This window comes from Ambystoma mexicanum, chromosome 4q (assembly GCF_040938575.1).
Source record: "Ambystoma mexicanum isolate Mex_15411 chromosome 4q, UKY_AmexF1_1, whole genome shotgun sequence".
In the NCBI taxonomy this organism is placed as follows: domain Eukaryota; kingdom Metazoa; phylum Chordata; class Amphibia; order Caudata; family Ambystomatidae; genus Ambystoma; species Ambystoma mexicanum.
In genome coordinates this window covers 1,076,296,310-1,076,319,123 of record NC_090928.1, presented here as the reverse complement: position 1 = coordinate 1,076,319,123, position 22,814 = coordinate 1,076,296,310, and the positions used below count along the sequence as shown (strand labels likewise).

General features: G+C 54.0%; 1 protein-coding gene across 1 annotated transcript in view; it reads left to right on the top strand.

Moving 5' to 3' along the window:
- LOC138467322 (vomeronasal type-2 receptor 26-like) overlaps nucleotides 1–22,814 on the top strand; it is a 520,735-nt gene that overhangs the window by 496,744 nt on the left and 1,177 nt on the right. The gene's annotated exons all lie outside the window — the stretch shown is intronic.

Here is a 22,814-nt window from a genome sequence, read left to right as displayed (position 1 = left end):
CATGTCCCCTATCACCCCCACCTCCCCAGTCACCAGGGGCACCCTCCACCAGGCCCCCACCCATGTCCCCTATCACCCCCACCCCCCAGCAGTGCAGGGGCACCCTCCACCAGGCCCCCACTCATGTCTCCCACCACCCCCACCCCCCAGCCACCAGGGGCACCCTCCACCAGGCCCCCACCCATGTCCCCTATCACCCCCACCCCCCAGCAGTGCAGGGGCACCCTCTACCAGGCCCCCACTCATGTCCCCTATCACCCCCACCCCCCCAGTCACCAGGGGCACCCTCCACCAGGCCCCCACCCATGTCCCCTATCACCCCCACCCCCCAGCAGTGCAGGGGCACCCTCCACCAGGCCCCCACCCATGTCCCCTATCACCCCCACCCCCCCGCCACCAGGGGCACCCTCCACCAGGCCCCCACTCATGTCTCCCACCACCCCCACCCCCCCAGTCACCAGGGGCAGCCTCCACCAGGCCCCCACTCATGTCTCCCACCACCCCCACCCCCCAGCAGTGCAGGGGCAGCCTCCACCAGGCCCCCACCCATGTCTCCCACCACCCCCACCCGCCAGCAGTGCAGGGGCACCCTCCACCAGGCCCCCACCCATGTCCCCTATCACCCCCACCCCCCAGCAGTGCAGGGGCACCCTCCACCAGGCCCCCACCCATGTCCCCTATCACCCCCACCCCCCCGCCACCAGGGGCACCCTCCACCAGGCCCCCACCCATGTCCCCTATCACCTCCACCCCCCAGCAGTGCAGGGGCACTCTCCACCAGGCCCCCACCCATGTCCCCTATCACCCCCACCCCCCCGCCACCAGGGGCACCCTCCACCAGGCCCCCACTCATGTCTCCCACCACCCCCACCCCCCCAGTCACCAGGGGCAGCCTCCACCAGGCCCCCACTCATGTCTCCCACCACCCCCACCCCCCAGCAGTGCAGGGGCAGCCTCCACCAGGCCCCCACCCATGTCTCCCACCACCCCCACCCCCCAGCAGTGCAGGGGCACCCTCCACCAGGCCCCCACCCATGTCCCCTATCACCCCCACCCCCCAGCAGTGCAGGGGCACCCTCCACCAGGCCCTCACCCATGTCCCCTATCACCCCCACGCCACCAGGGGCACCCTCCACCAGACCCCCACCCATGTCCCCTATCACCCTCACCCCCCAGCAGTGCAGGGGCACCCTCCACCAGGCCCCCACCCATGTCCCCTATCACCCCCACCCCCCCGCCACCAGGGGCACCCTCCACCAGGCCCCCACTCATGTCTCCCACCACCCCCACCCCCCCAGTCACCAGGGGCAGCCTCCACCAGGCCCCCACTCATGTCTCCCACCACCCCCACCCCCCAGCAGTGCAGGGGCAGCCTCCACCAGGCCCCCACCCATGTCTCCCACCACCCCCACCCCCCAGCAGTGCAGGGGCAGCCTCCACCAGGCACCCACTCATGTCCCCTATCACCCCCACCCCCCAGTCACCAGGGGCACCCTCCACCAGGCCCCCACTCATGTCTCCCACCACCCCCACCCCCCCAGTCACCAGGGGCAGCCTCCACCAGGCCCCCACTCATGTCTCCCACCACCCCCACCCCCCAGCAGTGCAGGGGCAGCCTCCACCAGGCCCCCACCCATGTCTCCCACCACCCCCACCCCCCAGCAGTGCAGGGGCACCCTCCACCAGGCCCCCACCCATGTCCCCTATCACCCCCACCCCCCAGCAGTGCAGGGGCACCCTCCACCAGGCCCCCACCCATGTCCCCTATCACCCCCACCCCCCCGCCACCAGGGGCACCCTCCACCAGGCCCCCACCCATGTCCCCTATCACCCCCACCCCCCAGCAGTGCAGGGGCACCCTCCACCAGGCCCCCACCCATGTCCCCTATCACCCCCACCCCCCCCGCCACCAGGGGCACCCTTCACCAGGCCCCCACTCATGTCTCCCACCACCCCCACCCCCCCAGTCACCAGGGGCAGCCTCCACCAGGCCCCCACTCATGTCTCCCACCACCCCCACCCCCCAGCAGTGCAGGGGCAGCCTCCACCAGGCCCCCACCCATGTCTCCCACCACCCCCACCCCCCAGCAGTGCAGGGGCAGCCTCCACCAGGCACCCACTCATGTCCCCTATCACCCCCACCCCCCAGTCACCAGGGGCACCCTCCACCAGGCCCCCACTCATGTCTCCCACCACCCCCACCCCCCCCAGTCACCAGGGGCAGCCTCCACCAGGCCCCCACACATGTCTCCCACCACCCCCACCCCCCAGCAGTGCAGGGACAGCCTCCACCAGGCCCCCACCCATGTCTCCCACCACCCCCACCCCCCAGCAGTGCAGGGGCACCCTCCACCAGGCCCCCACCCATGTCCCCTATCACCCCCACCCCCCAGCAGTGCAGGGGCACCCTCCACCAGGCCCCCACCCATGTCCCCTATCACCCCCACCCCCCCGCCACCAGGGGCACCCTCCACCAGGCCCCCACCCATGTCCCCTATCACCCCCACCCCCCAGCAGTGCAGGGGCACCCTCCACCAGGCCCCCACCCATGTCCCCTATCACCCCCACCCCCCCGCCACCAGGGGCACCTTCCACCAGGCCCCCACTCATGTCTCCCACCACCCCCACCCCCCCAGTCACCAGGGGCAGCCTCCACCAGGCCCCCACTCATGTCTCCCACCACCCCCACCCCCCAGCAGTGCAGGGGCAGCCTCCACCAGGCCCCCACCCATGTCTCCCACCACCCCCACCCCCCAGCAGTGCAGGGGCAGCCTCCACCACGCACCCACTCATGTCCCCTATCACCCCCACCCCCCAGTCACCAGGGGCACCCTCCACCAGGCCCCCACTCATGTCTCCCACCACCCCCACCCCCCCAGTCACCAGGGGCAGCCTCCACCAGGCCCCCACTCATGTCTCCCACCACCCCCACCCCCCAGCAGTGCAGGGGCAGCCTCCACCAGGCCCCCACCCATGTCTCCCACCACCCCCACCCCCCAGCAGTGCAGGGGCAGCCTCCACCAGGCACCCACTCATGTCCCCTATCAACCCCACCCCCCCAGTCACCAGGGGCACCCTCCACCAGGCCCCCACTCATGTCTCCCACCACCCCCACCCCCCCTGTCACCAGTGGCAGCCTCCACCAGGCCCCCACCCATGTCCCCCTGCCCCCAGGTCCTGACGATACACAATCATGGCAGTAATGGGCAGCATACCCAGCACAAACACCCAGGCAAGGATTGCATCCACCCACATAGTGAATGCAATTACATGACACAACCCCAATGGCAAGTATGTAAATGAACACATGTCCGTCACACACACATACACAATGGCTGCAAGTGAATGTCAAAACCCATATCATGACATGTATGAAACCAAAGACAAAATAACACAAGTGGAAGTAAAAATAAAAAATGTATTAAAGATTAAAAATAAGTAAACAAATCAAACATACAACTATGTGGATAACAAAATAAATGGTCCATGTTGGAGAACAAAAGTAAAAATCAAAAAACGAAAAAGGAATACAAAAACAAATGTTGACCAAAGCAATATCAAGTAGAAGCAAAAGAATGAAAAACCATTTCCACATGGTGAACACAATAATGAAAAAAATAAAATGTTCCTTCAAAAAACAAACTAAATACAGGAATGTACCAGGGTCCATGAGCCCAACACCATAAAGGAAACCTACTACTACCTAATGAAAAAAATATATACAAAAAAGTGGCCATTGTCCGAGCGGTCCAAAATAATAAAAACAAATAAAGGAAACCTAACACTAACTAACTATATAACTATATACAAAGGCAGCGGGCAAGTCCTGCGGCTCACTTGTTGATGTTGCTGGCCAGGGCATCATCGAACTCCATGTCGATGTCCTGGAGGCGGGACTCTGTCCTGGCCCCGAGGTCTCGCAGGGATAACCCCATGTTCAGCTCAAACTCCCTGCGAGCTTCCTCGAGGCACTCAGCCCGCCTCAACGCCCGACGCATGGAGAACTCCGCCCTGACCATGGCGAGCCGCTCCTCTTCCGCCCGCTGCCGCTCCGCACCTATCCGCTGGACCAACTGCTCCCACACGGAAGACACCACCATCCCAGGGTTGCCCTGCCCTCCGGCCGATGCCTGCCCCTCTGATCTTGATGGCCCCGAGCCATGATGCCTCCCACGTCGAGCCCGCTGCTGCCTCCGACGCCACTGCCTCTGCCAGCACGATGGCATCCAGGCTGATGGAAACCACCGACGCCGTCGTGCACGTGCCCTGCCTGATGATGCTGTCACATCTTCCATCTGCTGGGGTCCAGTTGCTGTGTTGTCCACCCCTGCTGGACCTCCGACTCCCAACTGTGGCAGGGATGGGATCCCCACCGAGCTGGCTGCATTGGTCGGGGCAGGTCCACAGGGGGCCCTGGTGGCATCTTGGCTGGAAGACGGCAAGGAGAACGACTGGTGGATAGCCTGCACAGAGGAGGAGAGGGCCGCCACATTGGCCAACACATGCAGGAAACCCCCGAACATGGCTGATCCCAATTGGGCCACGTCGGCACGGTGCACTTCGTGATGACGTGCGTGCTCCTCCCGGGAAGCACGCACGGCATCACGAATCACAGCCGTGCGCATCGCGACCCCAATCAGGACCTTCTCTGCACGGCCAGGGGTTCCCACGTCCGCAGGTGGAGGGGTGTCAGGTGACATGGACATCCCCTCTACCTGCGGACGGGCCTGGGATGGGGCATCCCTGCTGGTGCATGGTGGTGCACTCACAGGGTCAGGGACAGCGACATGCACAGGCCCCTCCACGGTGACCTGTGCTGCCTCCTGCCCCTGGCCCTGGACTGCACCACTTGCACCAGCAGGGATGCCCCCACCAGGCCCCATGTGTGCCCCAGTGGCGGCCTCCTCCTCCTCTGTGCAAACCACCAACCTGGATGGCTCCTCACCGTCTCCCACCGTAGCAGGCCCCTGTGGGGGCTCACCCACCCCTTCCGCTGCAGCCGTGGGGGCATCCCCGCCGCCTTGCTCCACAGCGCCGTCTCCGCCCTCTTCTTCACTAGCCGCTGCGTAGAGGGAGACAAAGAACACAAGCATCAGGGCACTGTACAATGGTCCCCTAGACAGGAAGCAATAGCAGATGAGCACCACTGTCAAATTACACTTCCATCATGTCCCTCCACAACACATGGGTCAGTCCAGGCAAAACACACACAGTAACAGGCATGGTGCATGCCATGGACATTTCCATGCATGTCCAATGGACTCTTGAAACATTCAATGATATGTAACTCACATGCATCATGGCTCATGCCTATCACATGCACACACTTCACCTCAGTCACATCCATCTGGCCCCAAACACACCAAACACAGCGGATACAAGGGTAATTTGGCTGCTTCACTGAATCTGTGCATTGTCACACACATGTGTCATGCATCCATGGCATGCACAAGTCACAGACACGCAGGTCAGGCACACAGACATGGCTACCATATATGTACCTGGCATCAGCACCCATCCCTCACCCCCACCCATGTCCAGGTACAGAGACTGGCATGCTCTCATGTTCAAAATCTGCATAGGGCTCCCCATGCGGCATTTGAACACATGCAACAACCATGTGGGTCACACACCACTGGTCGCACATGCATTACCATGATGTCCGTGCACACATACATGCATAAATGGCCTATGGCACACATACAGGCAAGTATCATAGAACCAGCACACCACAACATGCCCTGTCTCACACAGTAATGCTTGGACACTTACCGCTCAACTCCAGACGGGCCTCCCTCTCAAGGATCTGGGCGTGGAGCGCTGGGCGTACGCGTTCCAGGACCCTCATCTGGATGGAACTCATGTGGCCCCGGCCCCCCTCCATGAGGCGCCGGGCCTTCACAAGGGTCCTGGACCTCAAGTCCTCCCAGCGCTTCTTGATCTTCAGGACGTCGCGGGTTGCCACCCTCTCCGCGTTGATGGCAACCACACAGTCGGCCCAGATCCTCTGCCGTCCTTCCTTGCTGGCGCGGGACGATCCAAAGAGGGCATCATACTGCCCCAGGACATGCTCCACCAGGACACCAACTTCGGTGGCAGTGAAGCTGGTGCCCCTCTGCCCCTCTGGCCTGGGGTTGCCACTGGTGCCAGATGTGGAAGTGCCCGACATGGCAACCCCAGAGGCAGGTGTGGGTGGGCAACTGGGTCCTGGGGCTGGGCTGTGGAGCGATGTAATCCCAGTCGGGAGTCTTCAGTTCCAGCAGGGGTGGACACAGCAACTGGACCCCTGCAGATGGCTGATGTGCAGGCACCAAATGGCAGGGCACGGTGGCAGCAGGCAGGCAGGCAGCAGCAGATGGCACGTGGGAGGCTGCTCGGGGCACTGGGGGGCAGTAACTCGGCCTTCTGGGCAGGAGCGTGGTCTTCCGTGTGTTTTCGCGTGGCCAGCTTGATACGGAGTGATTTGGCACGTGAAAATCCTGCACGTCAGCGTGAAATCCGAGGAAAGGCCCTTAGCGCGTAAGCGCGTCAGCACGCATACGCGATTCTATTGGACCAGAGTCCCTCAGCGCGTAAGCGCGTCTGTGACGTGACCCGCACGGGTGTTCCCCACTCAGCACGTGATGACGGGGCACACGTGGAAATACTGCACGTCAGAGTGTCATCGCGTGTAATTGGACAAAAGTGCGCGTACACGCGATTGGCCTATGTACGTGTATTTAATGGGTGTGCGGGCACTTACACACGCAAGTACATCAGCGAACCTGTATCCCGTGGTGCGTGTGAATTTCCACACGCTATTGGACTGGGAACTGGATTCCAGGGGTGCGCGGGTCACACGCTGTATCCCGTGGTGCGTGTGAATTTCCACACGCTATTGGACTGGGAACTGGATTCCAGGGGTGCGCGGGTCACACGCTGTATCCCGTGGTGCGTGTGAATTTCCACACGCTATTGGACTGGGAACTGGATTCCAGGGGTGCGCGGGTCACACGCTCGCCTAGAACACGCGCAAAGCATAAATTTGCGCACTTTAACAATAACAAGCTCAGACGCCAGGATGAACATACCGTTCCTAGCAGCAGTGGCAGTGGGCTACCAAAGGAGGAGGAGGATAGTCAGGGCCAGAATATTCACACCCAGAACCAGCCTTTTCGGGATGCCTGATGACCAGGTGTATGGGAGGTACAGGTTTCCACCACACATTATACTGGACCTGGTGAGTGAGTGGGAGGATGACCTCACATCACCCACCCTGTGCTCCCAAGCACTCAGCCCCCTGGAGAAGGTCCTCAATGTACTGCACTTCTTAGCCACTGGATCATTTCAGCGGGCAAGTGCCATAGTGGGTGGGGTGTCACAGGCCACCCAGTCACGCTGCCTACACCAGGTCTTGAACATCATGACTGCACGCCCATCAGTCCGCAGGCACATATGCCTGCCCAGAACACCTGCAGAAAGGCATGCTGCCGCCCTGGATTTTTACGGTGTGGCACGATTCCCCAAAGTGCTAGGTGCCATCGACTGCACCCATGTGGCTCTACGTCCCCCCAGGGCATCTGAGCACATCTATAGGAACCGCAAGCACTGGCATTCCATCAACGTGCAGGTAGCATGTAATGCCAAGGGAATCATCACCTCAGTATATGCCAACTATCCCGAATGTCCACCCTAAGCCGGGACCTAGAAGCTGGGCGGCATGGCGATACATGGCTGCTTGGTGAGTATGTATGCCACTGCACATGCATGCATGTTGGATACTGAGCAAGGTCACAACCCCACCAATGATACCAATCACCACCTCCACAGGGGACAGTGCCTACCCTCTCAGCCCCCACATGATGACGCCAATTCGGAACCCCACCACGCCACCCGAGGTAAGATATAACACAGCCCACATTACGACCCGGGGCATAGTGGAGCACACATTCGGAGTGCTAAAGTCACGCTTTCGCTCCCTTGACCGTTCTGGCGGGCAGCTGTTATACGCTCCCCCAGTAGTGTGCAGGATCATAGTGGCAGCATGTGTCCTGCACAACGTTGCAACACGCCGGGGCCTGGCCGTGGACATGGTGGTGGCCCCACATCCCCAACCACATGCACAGCCACTGCGCATGGGAGGGGAAAGGGCACGGGGGGAGGCAGCCCGTACACAGCTAGTGGCTAATTACTTCACATAGAAATCACACCCCTGTGGAGTGCACACTGCCCTGGCACATTCCATCTGACGATCAATGATGACTCAACCTGACACTGATCCTGAATGTCTGGAGAATGAACCGTGAATACCATATCAGCCTGAGATTGTTCACCTGGAAGTGTCACAATGTGTGCATCCCTACCCACACAGACACCACCAATGCAGTTTTGTGAAGTTACACATTCAAGCAGCTAAAATGATTACCCACCCGTGCCATGTCATGCTAATTGCAGGTAAACAAAGTAATCCCCACAACATGACACTAGTCTCACTATGTACAGTGTCCCTATTAGAAACCTGCAACACCTGAAATGCTCACAGCAATGCCGGACAACATACTTGAGCACGTAGTACCATTAACATGACATCACAAATGTTACATATTAGTAGTCTCACCACCTGGAAATGCCTGCACTCCCACCACTACCAACTGTGCAGTGTTGGCGCCATGTAGAGTTGTAGGTGCACTGCTGCCAACATGGACCCCATCTCCAGACTAGAGGTCCTTGTGTAGACATGAGGAAGGGACCTGCAAATTGGGAGGTAGACACAGAAGATGAGTTACACATCAATGCAACATGCAGTGTACAACACAACAGCAATATGCACTAGGAATGTATACACAGTATTGACTACAGACTGCCCACACAGCTCATGGGAGTCCAACGTCACTGTGTAATTCACTGTCACTTGGGCACACCCTTTGCAAGCCCATGGAAATGGGAAGCAGGAGGGGTGTGTGTGACTCAAACCCAAGCATCTGAACCAAATACATTACAAGCCTGCATGTGCCCAGCCACAATGCAGCGTATGCCCACAGGAACCACAGAAGCCAACAAATCGTCCCAAAAAAATAGGGAATAAAAGAAATAACAATAAAAATAAAAATAAGAAACAATCAAAAATGGCCATTGATGGGCCCGGGGGGGTTGGGGAGGCCACCCAGGAGGTCCGAGGACAGGATGCACACCAGAACCCACCTGCGTGGATCCTGGGAAAATAAAACACCTCCATGGGCTCATGGCCCACACGGCTACCCTGTTGTGGGAGTATCACTGCTGTCGCTATTATCACCCTGTGCAGCTGCATCCGGAGGTGGTTGCAGTATGGGAGGCAGCCCACGCAAGGCCCTAGTCTGCTCCTCCATGGCTGCAAGCATGCGGGTGTGGTAGGTCTGGTTCTGGAGGATGAGTGTGCGGAGGTCCCCATGCAACAACTCACGGGATGCCCGGACCTCCGCCCTCGTTGCCTGCATCTCAGCTGAGAGCGTACGGGTGAGACGCTCCAGCTGCTGTTCTGTCCTTTGGTGTGTTGAAGCCTCAAGCTCAACAAGAGTCGTCCTGAGGTGAAGGAGCTCCTGCCTCAGGGCTTCCCTGTGGCCCTGGGACTCAATGGAGATGGCCTCCTGCAGAGTCGCCAGTGCCGCCCGCCTGTCCCTGTTGGACCCCAACATGTCCTCCCTGTGTGACTGGCAGATGGAGTCGGTTGCCTGTTCTAGTCGCTCCATCAGCCTTTCTGGGGGGACAATGGAAGTGGCCACCCTATCCATGGCCTGAGCCATCATCTCGGATGATGCAGCCTGTTGGGTTGCCATACCGTAAATGGATTGCTCCCATGCGGTATTGCCGGGTGGCGTACGGCCACCACGTCGGCGGGCACCACACCTGTCTGGGGCAAGGCGAACTGCGCCTTGCTGTGCCGGCACTGCCTGAGGCTGCAGGACTGCATTCCCCCTCTGATCTGCTGGCCCAGGAACAGGATCAGATGTCGCGGAGTGTGACCCTGCATCCGTAACCACCGAAGGCGTAGCTGCCAACACTGACATCCCCATGGAGGGTTCTGACCCTGGTGCAGGTGGGTGAGACAGAACAGAATCCCTCCCTGGAACACTCACCTGCGACGGCACGTAGGTCTCATCCGAATCAACACCTGAGTACAGCTCGGGGGAGGTGCAGCCAGAGACACCCCTTGAGAGCACGACCTGCAGCACTTGTGGGTTCTCCCCCACCACCACACCACGTCCCTCACTGGTGGTTGGTCGGCCCTCGGACCCCTCCTGGGTCTGCACCATCTCCACAACCCCAGCAGTATCAGGTGCGTCTTCCCCTGCAAAGACATGAAAACAAAGAAATGGAAACAGGCATTAGCACCATGGCACACAATGAGGGCTGAGAAGCAAGAGAACCAGTACTTGATTGACACATGTCCCACATGACTAAAACCCTCCCATGCATGCACCCTCACTGCGTATGAAGTGCAGGCAAATGGCACACACTGATGACACCAAGATGGAAAATGAACACATTTTCTGCATGCTGCCTGGCAGTGGCATCACACATTGGCCTGTGATTGCCAGGTGAAACACACATGCCATCACACAGATGGCATGTACCATTGCTATTGAGTGAAGATGGAGAGGAGGGCAGCACCTATTCATTCAGTCCAGTTCCCGCATGTAATTGCTTTTCTAATTCTAACAGGTCAGATTTTTCACCTGGAGCTGCCAGTCTGAAATGGTCCAATTGCACAGGGACATGTGTGTACAAATGATATCCAGGTAACAAAGTCACTCCACTTCACCATTGCCATGTCAGACATGTGACTAGTGGACAGCGACATGGCTAGTAAAAGTGGGGGAATGCAAACAATCTGACTGAATGAACAGTGAAAAATAAGCAACAATGTTGTGGCAAGGTGACACTTCAAGGGCAACTGGCGTGCAGTTGGGCTAGATGTCTACTGTTGGCAGAAGGGATACTGCTATGGCCAAATGCAGCTGCGCAGGAAGTATTGCATGAAGCACATGGCTGACCCATACGACTCAGGCGCACACACTCTCACCTGGCACACAAACAGAAGCCCTCACACACACACCATGCACATGGATGACACACACATGCATGTGCACTCACCGGACAATGCCTCGTAATCAGCCAGATCTCCCACGCCTTGGATCTGTTCCTCCGTGACGTAGGTCCCAGCGACTGACTCATGTGGAGTGAGTTCCATGTCTACTACTGGAGACCCACCTCCAGTCACTAGAGTTGCGGCATGACTTGAGGCCAGCTTACTCTTTGCCCTGCGCTTTAGGTCATTCCAGCGCTTATAGCAATCATTGGCTGTGCGCCTCACGATTCCAAGGGCACTTACGATGTCCGCAATGGTCTGCCAGTATGCCTGGCGTTGTGCAGGTGTGGTCTTGGATCCTGCAACAATGACCATCTCGTTGTCATGTCCGGACACATACTCGACAAGTGCATTCAGTTCGTCATCCGTGAAGCTGGGCTTCCTGGACGGGCCGGACTGTGTAGCCGTGTCTGGGGCATCTTCCTGTGCCGGACGAGCACTCTTCCTCTTCCGCTTGGAAGGTGGTGGTGATCCTGAGTGTCCTGCGCCGCTCTGGACACTAGGGGCAGGAGCCCTGGTGGACTCTGTATCAGGAGTGTGGGATTGCACACTCAGCATGGGAGTTGGTGCAGGCATTGGCTCTAGTGTGATGGTGTCAGGGGGAATGTCAGCAGCATGGACTAGGACCGACACTGTCCTGGCTGGGTGTGTGAGGGCTGGGGTGGATGGAGCCGCAGCTGCCCCTGCAGCCTCTCCGCCCTGCCTCCTTGGTGCAGCAGATGACCTTGCTGCCCCAGATCCACGTGGCATGATGGCATCAACGTGCACCAGCGCACGTGTCGTAGCCCTGCTGACCTGGAAGTCAGCCATGGAGTCAGCCAGGTCTGGTGCCACAATGGGCTGGTCCAACAAGGGCTGAGCATGGATGGTGTCAGCCACATCAGCCTCAACGGGAGGAGGGGATGGGGGGGGGGATTATGGGTGCCCGTGACTGGTCCTCCACACATGGGGGGACAGGCTCACCCTGCAAGTTACGACCACGTCCCCTACCGGATCCACCACGGCCACCACTTGTGGCTCTTCCACCTTTGCCACCCTTACGGAATCCTCGCCTCCCAGCCATGGCACTGATGTTAATGTGCGTATGGGAGTGGATGTAGACTATTGTCCTGGGCAATTGGGGGTCAAAGGGGTTGGGTACCAGATGGTAATTGTACCCTAGTGCTCTAGCAAGGCTGATTGTAACCCCTGGGGAAAGATGACGGGTCACGCAACGCACAGGAGGCCCAAAAAAGGGAGATGACGTGCACGCAACCCCTCCTAGACCACGTGTGCAGAAAGAAAAACCTGCACTACGCTGTGGCACCCAGTAACACAAGAATGAACGTATGCGTGTCACACGTAGCCTAGAATGACCTCTGAAGGGGTAGGCTACACACGGGGCAAGCACAGATGTTAGATACGTGCGTGACTCACCGTCTGCCTGGTAAACGAGCGTGTAAAAGGAGCACGTTTGGTTGGCAACACCCCCGCCAAAAGAAGATTTGTACGCTGTCTGAGGAGACAGGACAACAGTAGAAGGGAACACTGTTTGAGGGAACAGGCCCAGGTAAACCAGTAAAAGAGAAAAAAGAGAAAAAGCTGTCAGAGGTAACAGGGAATACGAACTTGAAACGCCGTGAAGTAAATCGCGTGTGAAACGACAAGAAGTACAGAATTCACCCACTCGCTCTCCACGAAAAGCACGTACAAGGAAAACGTGTTCTACACGTACCTTTTATACAGGCCCACACGTTCAGCGTCACTTACGCGGCGTGTACGCGCTAGGGCCATTTCCACCAATTACATGCTTTGTCACTTCTGCGTGTAGGGCCATTTCCACCAATCACACGCGATTACACTCTGACGTGCAGTCTTTCCACGTGTGCTCTGTCATCACGTGCTGTGTGGGAAACACCTGTGCGGGTCACGTCACAGACGCGCTTACGCGCTGAGGGCCTTTCCTCAGTTTTCACGCTGACATGCAGGATTTTCACGTGCCAAATCACTCCGTACCAAGCTGGCCACGCGTACGCACACGGAATACCACGCTCCTGCCCGGAAGGCCGAACTACTGCCCCCCAGAGCCCGAGCACGCTCCCACCTGCTGCTGCCTGACTGCCAGCTGCCCCTGCACTGCTGGGGGGTGGGGGTGGTGGGTGACATGGGTGGGTGCCTGGTGGAGGCTGCCCCTGCACTGCTGGGGGGTGGGGGTGGTGGGAGACATGGGTGGGGGCCTGGTGGAGGGTGCCCCTGGTGACTGGGGGGGTGGGGGTGGTGGGAGACATGAGTGGGGGCCTGGTGGAGGGTGCCCCTGGTGACTGGGGGGGTGGGGGTGATAGGGGACATGAGTGGGGGCCTGGTGGAGGGTGCCCCTGCACTGCTGGGGGGTGGGGGTGGTGGGAGACATGAGTGGGGGCCTGGTGGAGGGTGCCCCTGGTGGCGGGGGGGTGGGGGTGATAGGGGAAATGAGTGGGTGCCTGGTGGAGGCTGCCCCTGTACTGCTGGGGGGTGGGGGTGGTGGGAGACATGAATGGGGGCCTGGTGGAGGGTGCCCCTGGTGACTGGGGGGGTGGGGGTGGTGGGAGACATGGGTGGGGGCCTGGTGGAGGGTGCCCCTGGTGACTGGGGGGGTGGGGGTGGTGGGAGACATGAGTGGGGGCCTGGTGGAGGGTGCCCCTGGTGACTGGGGGGGTGGGGGTGGTGGGAGACATGGGTGGGGGCCTGGTGGAGGGTGCCCCTGGTGACTGGGGGGGTGGGGGTGGTGGGAGACATGAGTGGGGGCCTGGTGGAGGGTGCCCCTGGTGACTGCGGGGGTGGGGGTGATAGGGGACATGAGTGGGGGCCTGGTGGAGGGTGCCCCTGCACTGCTGGGGGGTGGGGGTGGTGGGAGACATGAGTGGGGGCCTGGTGGAGGGTGCCCCTGGTGACTGGGGGGGTGGGGGTGATAGGGGACATGAGTGGGGGCCTGGTGGAGGGTGCCCCTGCACTGCTGGGGGGTGGGGGTGGTGGGAGACATGAGTGGGGGCCTGGTGGAGGGTGCCCCTGGTGACTGGGGGGGGGGTGGGTGGGGGGGTGGGAGACATGGGTGGGGGCCTGGTGGAGGGTGCCCCTGGTGACTGGGGGGGTGGGGGCGGTGGGAGACATGAGTGGGGGCCTGGTGGAGGGTGCCCCTGGTGACTGGGGGGGTGGGGGTGGTGGGAGACATGGGTGGGGGCCTGGTGGAGGGTGCCCCTGGTGACTGGGGGGGTGGGGGTGGTGGGAGACATGAGTGGGGGCCTGGTGGAGGGTGCCCCTGGTGACTGGGGGGGTGGGGGTGATAGGGGACATGAGTGGGGGCCTGGTGGGGGCTGCCCCTGCACTGCTGGGGGGTGGGGGTGGTGGGAGACATGAGTGGGGGCCTGGTGGAGGGTGCCCCTGGTGACTGGGGGGGTGGGGGTGATAGGGGACATGAGTGGGGGCCTGGTGGGGGCTGCCCCTGCACTGCTGGGGGGTGGGGGTGGTGGGAGACATGAGTAGGTGTGCAGGGTAGTCCCCTGTTTTGTGGGCTGCCTGCAGGGGCCGTGGAGGGTGTACAGGGAACACCTGTGAGGACCCACCCAGCCTAATCGCGTGTGTAACTTCCCACGCACCCCTGTAATACACGTACCAAGCCAAATCGCGTGTGAGAATTCCCGCGCACCCCTGAAATACACGTACCCTGCTGAAATCGCGTGTAAAACTTCCCGCGCACCCCTGAAATGCATGCGCCCAGGCTATTCGCGTGTGGAACTTCCCGCGCACCCCTGAAATACACGCGCCCAGGCTATTCGCGTGTGGAACTTCCCGCGCACCCCTGAAATACACGCGCCCAGGCTATTCGCGTGTGGAACTTCCCGCGCACCCCTGAAATACACGCGCCCAGGCTATTCGCGTGTGGAACTTCCCGCGCACCCCTGAAATACACACGCCCAGGCTATTCGCGAGTGGAACTTCCCGTGCACCCCTGGAATACACGTAGCACGCTGGGAGACATGAGTGGGGGCCTGGTGGAGGCTGCCCCTGCACTGCTGGGGGGTGGGGGTGATAGGGGACATGAGTGTGGGCCTGGTGGAGGATGCCCCTGCACTGCTGGGGGGTGGGGGTGGTGGGTGACATGGGTTGGGGCCTGCTGGCAGGTGCCCCACAGTGCTGGGGGGTGGGGGTGGTGGGAGACATGAGTCGGGCATGAGTGGGGGCCTGGTGGAGGCTGCCCCTGGTGGCTGGGGGGTGGGGGTGGTGGGAGACATGAGTGGGGGCCTGGTGGAGGCTGCCCCTGCACTGCTGGGGGGTGGGGGTGGTAGGAGACATGGGTGGGGGCCTGGTGGTGGGTGCCCCTGGTGGCTGGGGGGTGGGGGTGCAGGGGGACATGAGCAGGTGTGCAGGGTAGTCCCCTGTTTTGTGGGCTGCCTGCAGGGGCCGTGGAGGGTGTACAGGGAACACCTGTGAGGACCCACCCAGCCTAATCGCGTGTGATAATTCCCACGCACCCCTGTAATACACGTACCCAGCAAAATGGCGTGTGATAATTCCCACGCAACCCTGTAATTCACGTACCCTGCCAAATCGCGTGTGATAATTCCCGCGTACCCCTGTATTACACGTGCCCTGGCTAATCGCATGTAAGACTTCCCGCGTACCCCTGTAATACACGTTCCCTGGACAATCGCGTGTTGAACTTCCCGCGTACCCCTGTAATACACGTTCCCTGGACAATCGCGTGTTGAACTTCCCGCGTACCCCTGTAATACACGTTCCCTGGACTATCGCGTGTTGAACTTCCCGCGCACCCCTGAAATACACGTACCCTGGCACCCTGGCTAATCGCGTGTATAACTTCACGTGTACCCCTGATATGCACGTTACCCGCTTTGCGTTCCTTGTTTGGCAGCCCTGTAAACTGGTCCAGGGTTAGCGCAGCCCTTTGCGATGATTTAGCGATTTTGATGGCTTTTCCTTGCGCGAGGGCTTTCTTGGGGGCGTTACTGGCGCTGCTGCAGGGTCGCTGCGATACTCTGCGCCACGGCTGGTTTGGGAGCCTAAAATCCATGAATACGCTGTGCGCGGAAATCGGTTTTAGCGCACGTGCCTGGCGCAGACAATCGCACGCGGACACTCTGCGCCAGCCGCTTGCGACACTTTTCTGCGAAATTCTATGAATTACCCTTCTAGTCTATAAACTGTAGTATGCTAAAAGTCCTGCTTTAGCACTAGCCAATTTAAATAACAATCTTCTACATGGTACAGCCAAAGACCTGCTCGAAGAAATCAACCATATCCAGAAAAATTATTTTGTAAATGAAAGCCACTTACAAAATGCAATAGCTTTACAACAGACTAACAACAATTGTACAGATGGCAACCTTCTACTACACACATACAAAAAGAAATACTAATATTTAAAAGTACATCCGCTGAAGTACCAAACCATGTGCGTGTGTGTAGCTGCAGAACTTTTTATAAAAGTAACACAAAAACTGTAGATGTAACATACAAAATAGAAGACAATGAAGATTCCAAATGGTTTGAATTAGCTCTCCACCTTATAGCAGAAAACAAATACGAAATAACTGACCCCTTAATAATTAGCAGTTACTGCACTACAAAACTTGACAACAACCAAACTCCTTCACGTGCTATCACAAATAACTTGGAATTCTTCCCACTACCAAAACCCCTGCAACAACTCAGTTTATATGAGAGCATCATAATTCAAACAGTGCACCCATTTCAAGCAATAATACGCCTTCAACCAAAAACAGCAAAATTACCTCCCTCTGATTTGGTGAAAGGCATTCATGGCAAAGTAGTTTATTTACCATTAGATCAGAAAGAAAATGTGCACACTCTGGGAGTGCAACGTCCAATAGAGCAATCTTTAATTATCTTAGTAAATGGTGTACCTACAAAAGACAAAAAAAATTGGCAACAACTCGTACACTTATATAAAGTTAGACAAGCCTTGCAATATCTAAAAGATAATAATGAATACTACAAAGAAATAAATATTGAAGAAAACTTAAGGGAAACAACTGAAATAATTCAAGAGTCACCAGAAACTGGTCAATTTGAACTTCTAGATCCTGCTACAGTATCCAATATTTTAGACCATTATACAATTCATCCATTACACTCTAATGACACAATAGATGATGCAATAGAAACGTACCAAATGCAGCAAACCAAAGGATCACCAATCAGCATATGGGAAAAAAGTATAGAAGCACATGCTTTTCCTCTACTTTCCTACTGGCAAAGGAGGAAGGTACGATGATAGACCTATTCAGATAACAGCATCAGAATACCGCTCATTACGAATGTATTCTGAAGATCCCAGATTTAGACGAAATGTGGAATACACATTCCACCTACTCTTTGAAAGTGCACTAGCAACTCTATGTTATGGAGTTGCACATAGATTGAAATCAGGAAGCCACTTTCAAAGTATGTCAGCTATGCAATTAATACAAAAAGTGCAAGAACAAGATGAGGTTTTACAATCAAGCATTACAAATCTGTTAGCAAACATGCGTGGTACTAAACAGTACTGGTTCCGATGTCACAGAGAAGTATGTTGTGTGATAAGAAACCTTGAGCCACCCACTTGGTTTGTTACATTAAGTTGTGCAGAATATGCATGGGAAGATTTACATGATTTCCTACGCATATCAAACAAAAACAAAACAAACATAGATATACTAACACCTGGAGAACTTTGCTTTTTAGATTCTGTTAATGTTTCAAGATATCTCCATCATCGTTTCATTGCTATGCTACACTATATTTGTAATAAAACTGTTCCTCCCTTCGGAGAAGTGCAACACTTCTTTTGGAGAAAAGAATACCAAGCCAGAGGAGCACCACATATCCACATGCTTTTATGGATTAAAGATGTTCCTAAATTTGGTCAAGACAGTGATGCCACTGTTTTACAGTTTATCGAAAAATATGTCACTTGTGAAATTCCATCAGAAGCAGCAAATAGTGATCTTCATGCACAAATTGTACAATTTCAAAAGACACAAATGTGGCAAATATTGTCATCGCAAATACAAAAACAAAGGGTAATACTACACCAAATGCCGCGTTGGTTTCCCTAGACCAGTTACAGAAACAGGTGATGTGAACAACTTCATGTCTTCAGTTAGACATAGTGTTAAAGGTAAATCACCTAAGAACACATATTACATAAAAAGAACAGAAGAAGCAAAATATATCAATCATTACAATACAATCATTGCCCTCTTATGGAATGCAAACATAAATGTGCAGTACATTGCAGACAATTCCACTGCAGTTGCACGATATGTTACAGCCTACTTAACAAAAGCAGAAAAAAAAAGCTTCAAGACCTCTGGAATGACCTATCATCGGACAAAACACTATCTCAGAAATTGTACAGCTTAGGCATAAAAATGCTCTCTCATAGAGAATGTGGCTGCTATGAAGCTGCAGATCGTTTACCCGGTACTGCTTTGTATGGAAAATCTGAAAATATAGTATGGCTAAGTCTTGATCCTGCTAAATCTAGAAAAAGACTTCTGAAATCATACGACGACATAGAACCAATAGCCAAAAATGATCCCAACAGCCAAGACATTTTGAAAAACAATTTACTAGACACATACTACCCAAAAAGGAGTACCACTTTGGAAACCATGTGTCTATACCACATAGCCCAAAACTTCACATACAAAAATAATATAAAACCCTATGAAAAAGGTAGATACAGAGTGACAAATTGTGAAGGCAGCTTAGTGAAACTTACCAAACCAAGCGTAATTAATCATATCAAATTGTCATTAAAAACTCCTCAACATAAATAACTATATTACATGTCCTTGCTACAACTTTTTAAACCATTGAGAAAAGAAGAACAAATACTAGAAAACTATGACTCGTATGAAGACGCTTTCAAAGCAAATGTAAGCACTATAACCGATGCAAACTTTACACAGTACAAAACAATGTTGCACAATGAACAGCAACACGAAGAAGAACTCCAGGCCCAACTAGATAAGGACACTCCCGACAGTGGTCAACGTTCTGTAACAGGAAGCCAAGAACCACTGGGACAGCCACTAATAGCAAATGAGGCAGAATTAGCTATGACAGAAGTCAGACCATACAAACTAACTCAGTCTCTTCCGCAGCGGCATATACCTGCAAGCTTATTACAGCCTGTCGCCCTTTCCTCTCCGCAACCAATTGTGTCACCCTGGCTAGAACTCTTGTATTATCCAAGATTGATTACTGCAATGCACTGTACCTAGGCACCAATTGCTGCAACCTAAACAAGTTACAAATTTTCCAAAACAATGCGATTAGAGCTGCCCTCAACATTCCCAGGCGCCAACACATATCCGACACCAGACACAATATTCGCTGGCTCTCAGTCCCACACCGTATCTCCCTGAAAACCCTGGCTCTTACCCACAAATGCCTTCATAACCAAGCTCCCTGCTACCTGGCCAACCGATTTGCCCTCCACAACTCCATTAGACCCTGCAGAATGTCTCATTTAAACTGCCATGAGGTTCCACGTTTCAATCTCCAAATATCAGGTGGAATTAGCTTCCCTATCTTGGCAGCTAAACTCTGGAACACGCTTCCTAATGAGCTTAGAGCAGAACCATCATTCCCGAGATTAAAACACCTTACGAAAACCTGGCTGGCCGCCCAGGACATTTAGCTCTGGGTTCTCTGCTTAATTTGTACATGTATATATAATCTGCTTGTCCTCTCATTGCTATTAGTCTACCTGTAAATTCTGTATTATACTTGTAAACTTTGTAATTATGGTTCTGTCTGTTTTTCTTATGTTGTAACTAAGTGATGCGCCCGGTTGCCTCTGGGCCTGGTGCGCTATACAAATAAATAAAATACAAATACAAATACAAGTAGAAAACACCATGTGTCACTATGAAGAAGATACAGAAGACTTAACTGTACTACAATCAAAATTGAACAAAGAGCAGCGTACCATTTTTCAAGAAGTAACAAAACAAATTGCACATGTGTACAACATGAAAATAAAGAATGTACCTGCCAAAATTACAAACCTATACTACTATACGTCAGTGGTGAAGCTGGTTCAGGCAAAACATTCTTAATCAAAATCATCAATAAGTTCCTGCAACAATTGACAAACAACAAACTGTCAGTTGTTGTAACTGCCCCACAGGTTTAGCTGCTTACAACATAGGCGGTGTCACTTTACACCGATAACTACTCCTTCCAGTAGAACACCAAAACAAATGAAAATATTACAAACTTTCTACAGAAGCTGCAATGGAACTACGCACAGTGTTAAAACAAATGAAAATGCTACTAATAGATGAAGTGAGCATGGTCTCCAACCTAATGTTGGCTTTGATTCACCTCAGATTACAAGAAGTACTGAAAACAAACTACGAAGAGCTCTTTGGAGGAAAACACATTATTGTTTTCAGATATCTTCTTCAATTGACACCAGTCAAAGGTGAACCTATTTTTAAAACCTTAGGACACAAACTCTGCCGTAAAACTGTTGGCAGCATAGGAAATGTCAACCTTTGGCAACATTTCCAATCCAGAGAATTAACAGAAAACATGCGCCAATCTGCAGACCTCACTTACGCCAACATTTTAAAAAGTATTAGAGTTGGTGTACTATCTCAAGAAGCACAAGCAATGATGAAAACCCGGTGCAGCCACGCACTTTATGGCCATAACTCATGTGCTACTGATGTCATTTAACAATTAGCACACAAAAACGTCAATTGTATGTCCTTAATGCCAACTCTTGCAAGCTGTTCCAAATTCAATGAAACAATGATAAAAAAAGAAATGCAACCAATAATTGAAATTTGCTCCACAGACAAACTGGACGTACATGGTATGACACTACCCATTTGTCAACAAGCTACAACAAGATTAAATACCTTAGAAAATTCTATCTCCAATACAGCTGGTTTGGAGAAAATATTAAAATTATCCTTAAACTGTAGAGTAATGCTTAAATGTAACCTTGACTTGGAGCAAGGACTAGTTAATGGAGCACTGGGTACAGTGGTTGGCTTTCAAACATACACACGTGACAACAACATTCAGTTTGTCAATATTCTCTTTGACAAACTTTCAGAAGTAAAAAGGATAGGGCGCTCAACAGCTTGATTCCTTCTTTTCAAAGACATGTATGTACACAGAGAACAATTTCCTCTTACTCTAGCATACGCAGTCACCATTCACAAATCACAAGGTCTTACCCTAGATAAAGCATTGATAGATATTGGGAACATAGTCTTTAAAGAAGGCATGTGCTACATAGCACTATCACGCTTACGTACACTTGACGGTCTATTTCTAATCAACTTTGATGTAAACACTGATATTCCTTGCATTTTAGAATACAATAGACTACGTTCACTATACACCCACCCTAAAAAACATATCCTGTTCCACAAAAAGGAAAACGTTATAAAAGAAAACTACTTCAAACAGAAATGCAACAGGATCTCACTGCAAATACTCCAAAGAGAGTCAAAGAAGCTAATACTTCATCAATTACCACAACCAAAGAAGAATCTATTACTCAAAGTAACTCAGGTACTCTCTCGTGGCTCTGAGCATGCTGGAGTTAGGTATAATAGTAACAGATTCTCTCTCATGGCTCCGAGCATGCTGGAGTTAGGTATAATAGTAACAGGTTCTCTCTCATGTCTCTGAGCATGCTGGAGTTAGGTATAATAGTAACATGCTTCTCTCTTGCACCTCTGAGCATGCTGGAGTCAGGTATAATAGTAACAGATTCTCTCTCATGGCTCTGAACATGCTGGTATCAGGTATAATAGTAACGTGGTTCTCTCTTGCAACTCTTAGCATGCTTGAGTCAGGTATAATAGTAACAGATTCTCTCTCATGGCTCAGAGCATGCTGGAGTTAGGTATAATAGTAACAGGTTCTCTCTCGTGGCTCTGAGCATGGTGGAGTCAAGTATAATCGTAACGTGGTTCTCTCTTGCACCTCTGAGCATGCCGGAGTCAGGTATCATTGTAATGTGGTTCTCTCTTGTGGCCCTGAGCATGCTGAATTCAGGTATACTAGTAACATGGTTCTCTCTTGTGGCTCTGAGCATGCTGGGGTTAGGCATAATGGTAACATGGTTCTCTCTCGTGGCACCGAGCATGCTGGAGTCAGGTATAATAGTAACATGATTCTCTCTTGTGGCTCTGAGCATGCTGGAGTCAGGTATAATTATACAAATCTTCTCTCTCGTGCCTCTGAGCATGATGGAGTCAGGTTCATTAGTAACGTGGTTCTCTCTTGCACCTCTGAGCATGCTGGAGTCAGGTTTAATAGTAACAGATTATCTCTCATGGCTCCGAGCATGCTGGACTTAGGTATAATAGTAACAGGTTCTCTCTCATGTCTCTGAGCATGCTGGTATCAGGTATAATAGTAACGTGGTTCTCTCTTGCAACTCTGAGCCTGCTGGAGTCAGGTATAATAGAAACAGGTTCTCTCTCATGGCTCTGAGCATGCTGGAGTCAGTTATAATAGTAACAGGTTCTCTCTCGTGGCTTTGAGCATACATGCTGGGGTCAGGAATAATAATAGCGTGGTTCTCCCTCGTGGCTCTGAGCAGGCTGGAGTCATGTATAATGGTAACAGATTCTCTCTCGTGGCTCTGAGCATGCTGGAGTCAGGTATAATAATAGCGTGGTTTCTC